Raw genomic sequence first — 6,439 nt, forward strand, 5'->3', positions numbered from 1 at the left:
AGTCATCCCGCTCGAGCGTGAGTTCAAAATCTGGAATTTCCAGACTTGAACTTCCAAGCTCAAACCAAGTTCAAATGCATTAAAACCAATTCCTTTGGGCCCTTTTCCTCGGAAAACATTTGTAAATACATAGAATAACATGATTCAAAGCTCAATTTGTAAAATCAAGGCCCAAAAGGAAGATCAATTCAACTCAATTTGAAACCAATTTTCATGAACATAATTCAAACATAACATGCATGAATTTAAACCATTTCAAAGCTTCAATTCATGCTCTAATGAGCCAATATTTTCAAAGACAAGGTGAAAACATGGTTTATGATCAAAACATGGACATGCAGACAAATTTATGAAGAACAAGCTCTAAAATGCAAGAGTATATCATGCATGCAATAATTAAGCTTCAATTCAACACTTTTGAACCAATTCATGACTTAACTCTTTAATCTACCATGATCTATGCTAGAAGAAACTTAAATACACAATTAAGAGAAGGAAATTCATATCTAGGTTCCTCAATTACAAGTTTAGAGGCTCAATTATGCACTTAAGCTTTCAATTCCTCAAGATTCAAGCCAAATCTCTGTTGAATTCACTACTCTCACTTTCACTCTCTCTTGGTCGGCTAGAGCTCTCAAATAAGGCTGAGGAAATGTTTTGGTTCAATGTATACAAGTCTCAAAATGTATAAGGTAGTGGCCACTAAGTGGTACTAATGTAATTAAGTCAAACTATGCAATTTAACACCAATTAGCCTAATTTAATCATACCGAATCGATTTTCAGACAATTACACCATTAAATCACATAAATTCTACTGATCATGAAGTACTAATCAATTTCTGGTTCGGCTGCCGATAAGGCATTCAATTTGTAGTTAAACACAAAGGCATGAACAGATAATCAAACAGTCAACAGATATACATACAATTAAACAGATATACTTAATCAATTCAGCTCTAGATTTCAGTCAGTCAGTTCAGTACTTCAATCAATTCAGTTACCAATCATAATCAGCCTCAGTTTAGCAGTAATCAGTGGTTAACCGGTAAACAGTGACGAGGGTTGTTACAGAAACAAGCCATGTTGTCAACTTATTTGGGTCACATAATTTTTCTACTATTTATATATTTTAAAAAAATAAAATAAAAAATATTTTTTTTAAAAAAAGAAAAACTTAAAATACGCTTATGTAAGTACTATTCAGTATGTTTGTTTACAGTTTTTTTATTACACTTTTTAGAAAATTATACTTTATTGTTTTCTATATTTTTTGATTTTACTGAAATTTTTAAATATTTTAAGCAATTTTTAAAATTTTTAGACACGCCTAATACAAATACATTTAAAAGGTATAATTTTTGTGAAAAAAAATATTTAAAAAATTTACTAAATACCAAAAAAAAAATCAGTATATTTTTCATATTTTTACGTATTTATTTTTTTTAAAAAAAAAAATTCACAATTTTTTTTTAAAAAATTACTAAATTTTTTTTCACAAAGGCCTTGTTTGGTTTGATTTTGGGATAAATTTTTTGGAAATATACTCTACAAACACTTTTTTAAGAGTAATCAAACTAAACAAATTTTCCTAAAAAAACTCTCAGAAATGTGTTTGGCTATCCAATTTCCAAGATTACTTTTGAAATATGTTTGCAAAAAAGGCAAACCAAACAAGTTTTTGTACTTTTATCTCAAAAGCTACTCTACAAAAAAGCAAACCAAACAAGTTTTGTACTTTTAACTCAAAAGCTACTCTACAAAAAGGAAAACCAAACAAGTTTTTGTATTTTTTTATCTAAAAAATTACTCTACAAAAAAATCAAAGTTATTTTAGAAATAATATTTGGAAAAAGACAAACCAAACAAGATTTTGTATTTTTTTATCTCAAAAACTACTCTGCAAACACAAACCAAACACATAATTTATTTTTTAGATACATCTAAGTAAGGTGAATATAAAAAAATAAAAAAATGGTTAAAATTTCAAAAATATTCACTAAAAATAAAAATATATAAAAAATAAAAAAACCCAATTTAAAAAAAAAACTGAATTCAAAACACTAAAACTAAACCCACTAATTATTTTTAAAAGGAAAATGCTATGAATCCCAAATAATTTATTAAATATTTTATCAAATCTTTCACATGGATGTGGGATCCACAGAAATCCACATGTATATGAATCCCACACCCATATAAAAAGTTTGATAAAATATTTAATAAATTATTTGGGTCTCTAGTATTACTCTTTTACACCGCTTTGTTAGCTTGTTGAGTAAAAAAAATCTAAAATGCCAAAAAAAATTAAAAACTTGACTTTTTAAAATTGAAGTAAACACCGCTTAGTATTAGAGCATCTCCAACGGTTCATTTCTTCTTTTCACCAAATCTAAGTAAAAAATAGTTGATTTTCTCAATCTGATACGGGTATTGCTCCAACGGTGTGCATCAAAAAGGAAGAGGACGTCTGGTGGGTCGACCGGCGGGTCGACCAGTAAGGCTTATCAAATTTTTTTTTCTTCCATTTCTGTTCCCAATTCGTTTACTATTTCTCTTTCCCTCCATTACATATTTTTCGTTTTTTGTTACCTCCAACAATGATTTCCTTCTAAAACCTGATATAAACATATTATCCCTGTGCCAAACAAGTGATACGATTATAACTGAAAGACACATAAATAAAAGAAAACAGAGCATAACTGAAAGGCACATAGGTGGTACGATTAAAGGTGTTGTTGGAGCGCCTTTCCTATAATTCATCGCAAAGCAACAAAAGTACAAGCAGTAAACAACTAATCCAAGATAACTCGGGAATTAAAACTTGCTTGAATCTAAGGGATCACTCGATGACTAGCATCACACTTCAGCACTGAAACAAACATCAGCATCACACTTCAGCACTGAAACAGAGCATCATACACAAAATCTAAACAAACTAGTTCCAGGAAATAAACATAAGTTTTGGATCTTGGATGTAAGTTTATGATCCCATTTTCACATAAGTTTATGATCTTGAATGTAAGTTCCAGGAAACAAACCATCTTTAGTGATGACAAACATAAGTTTATGATCTCATTTTCACAAGATTGCACCTGTTCCAGGAAATAAACTAGTTTGCAGATTAAGGGAGCCGGTCCACCGGTGGGTCAACCGGCCGGACATTCGGCTGGTTGACCAATTGGCCCATCCCAACGTTATCCCAACGTTACAGCATAGTGAAATGGTGTAATCTCGCGCTTGTTCTCAATTTGATGAAATTTTTGTTCCGTTCTCAGTTTAATATCAACTTGGTAAAACCATTGGAAAGGGGAAAAGTGACTTTTTTCATCAAATTTAACGGGAAAAAGTGACTTTTTTCATCAAATTTAAATTTGATGCTTAATCTGATGTACTTACTCCATTTAAAGGTGGCTTTTTCAAGTAAAAACACTAAAAAAAATTAAAAATCGACTTTTTTTTATCTTGTTGCCAAAAGCCCATGGTGCCGTGGCGGGCGTAATCATTAGAAACCAAACACAATGAGACCACACACTCATCGAGGCTCAGTCGCACTGTTCTCATTTCCAAGCTTCAAAGTTCCAGACAGTCCATGCCATGCGACTCTGGTGTAGTTACATATCACGCTTCTCTACCGTAAAATGATTGCTCATTTCTCATCTCAACAATCGATGTGGGTCTCTCTCTTTCTCTCCTTTAAGCATGTTTTCTCATTCGCGTTCAGTGGAATTTCATGTTTTTGTAATTAATTTGCCCTTATTAGGTATCTAATGAAGCTCTACTTGCATGAATTTATTGTTTTCTCTATTGTTAATACAACAATATATGAAGATAATGCGTTTTCTCTGCATTTGTTGGTCCACATCATTGCTCCAATTGTTTTTCAAAATGATGATATTGGTTATTAATACACACGATTAATTACGATGACCATAATTAGCAGTTATTTGGAGTTTCTACTGTTAAAATGTTCGATCATATCGTATTAACATTAGAATGCAGTTGTTCTGTGGTTTTTGTTTGAAGTCAATTTGATTTTGGGATTGAATGCATATGTTGGTGTATAGTTTAAACACATTAATATTCTTAAAAAGCATTAAAATATGGCATTTAAGTTTTTATGTATTTATTTAAATGCTCTTTTGGTACATCAGGTGACACTGGTGTGACGTTAATTTTCCATCATGTCGCTAGAGGCATTAGATTTTGATACTGAATGGAATGGCATGTGCAGTATTTTAAATGAATCTATAGTTATTTCGAGTCAGCCAAATTTTTACAGAAGTGCTAATTGCTTTTGGGAAATTTTCAAGTGTCAGTGCATAAGTTGTGTTATACATTTGAAAGTTGTTTTTTCTACTCGTCCATTGCTTGTGCCTCTTAGGTACTTTTGCCAGGATTCCATATTCTGCAATGCATTACAACTTTGGTCGTTGTTCTCACATTTTAAAATTTCCATTGACATATTTCATTTAGACCAATAATTATTCACAAACTCAACAGCCTTTGGGTTTTCTATGTCTTGTAATTTTGTAAATGTCTAGGTATGGTTTACCTGCACTATGAAAATAGACAACTTATTGCATTCAGATAACTGTTTAACAAACTTTATACAAGTATTAAATCTGAACTGTCAAGCTACACAAATACACAACCATACTCGAATCTTGGTAGTCTAAGAGCAAAGTGAAATTACAAACAAGCCCTTTTGTACATAAACTATTTTGCATTAAACCAATCATCAAGTGCGTTTTAGCTGATGGAGATCAGCTATTTCCTTGTCCTATTTTGGGGATGCTGTCTTTGGGTAAGAAGACTTACCAGTGATGACTTTCTTCACCTTGGCAATTGAATGCTTGACCTTTGACTCGACACCTGAAAGTATATTGTGAGATTTCTTATGTGCAATTTTTACATCCATATCTCGTGAGGCTTCTACCATAACTGGAGCATCAGAGCCCAAGTCCTGTACATGCTCTTTTAGATTTAAGCCTTTTGTGACACCATTTCCTTCACATGCTGGTTTAGGAGATTTGTGCTGCCGATTCTCATTGTCGATAAGGTTTTCTGAATTATTGGTGTCAGCACTAGCAATTTCTTTTTTCTCTTCATATGTGTCAGCGGTTCCATGAGTTAGGCCTTCATTGACTTCGTCAAAAATTTCACTTACTTTTTCAGCTGGTGCTTCTTCAGCAGCTGCAGCTGTATCTATAACTGCTGAGACAGCCTTCTCGTACTGTGCCAGCATTAGCTCAGAGCTCTTAGCCTATGTAAAAAAATAAAATAAAATGAAAAAACAAAGGATTGTGGATTTATTGTAAGGAATTTGAGTACAACATTGAAGAATATTGCCCTTTTATTCAAAAGTGTGAATTTTCATGCTTTTCTAGAGCTAGAGCTGGGCATTCAATCTGTATGACATGAATTTTGAAATTTGTATAGAAAGAATCATAAGGGAATTTTAAAACTTCAGCAGTTTTTGTAGACAATAGTAAGAATTTACTCATTATTCTAAACAAGTACAACTGAAGGAAATCAGGTAGAGAACAATGAAGGTGTTTCTTCTCTTTGGTATTTAATTCTATTGTTGATGAGATGATGAAGAAATTTGCAAACTTATTTAATTTTTTTTTAAATTGGAGTTGTTGCTTATTTCAGCTTTAATTTAAACTTTTTTTGGAAACTTATTTCAATGAAGGGAAGAGGGTTAATTGACCTCTTTAATTAGAGTTGTTGCTTTTGTAGCTGTATACTTGAAGTTTGTTGTATCAGGTTGATTTTCAATGTCTAACTTAATAGGTGCTGTCTCGATAATCTTTCCATCCTTTGCTTCTTCTGGAGAGCCGATTTTAGCAGTCCCATCCCCAACTGAAACTTGGTAAGTGTCCATGATAGTTTTGTCTTCTGTTGTGGTCATTTCTTTAATATTTTATTCTGCACCTGCTTTTTCAGATTCCTCAAACAACTGTATAACAAACAAAGCTTCATTGTTACCAAGAGAGGAGATAAAAAGGAAGACATAACTCTAGTGTAATTCTTATATTTTGACCTCTTCATGTTGAGTTTCATTCTTTGTAGTGTCAAATGCTTCATTTACCCCTTCTCCTGGACGATTTTCTGCCCGTAATTCATCTTCTTGGTTGCTCTTGTGTCTGTTTCGTCTCAAGTAGACACTGGGTGACAGTATCTCACAACTTGGTCTTCCTCTATGATCTGTTTCATGTTTTGCTTGTTTAATAGGCTTTGGTTAGTTAAACAGAGTACACAGAAGAGAAGGGAAAAAATAATAAGCAGATGCAAAAAATGTAAGTCTCCACTCTTAAATTCTATCTCACCTCTTCCTTTGAAGTATCTTTTTGTATGGCTTCATCTGTTATGATTTAGAGAGAAAGAAATTTTGATTGAATTCAGTTTTTGAATTCAGTTTCGACTTAGTTAGA

The sequence above is a fragment of the Camellia sinensis genome, chromosome 1 (genome assembly GCF_055761805.1).
Source record: "Camellia sinensis isolate YWXY chromosome 1, ASM5576180v1, whole genome shotgun sequence".
Taxonomy (NCBI): Eukaryota; Viridiplantae; Streptophyta; class Magnoliopsida; order Ericales; family Theaceae; genus Camellia; species Camellia sinensis.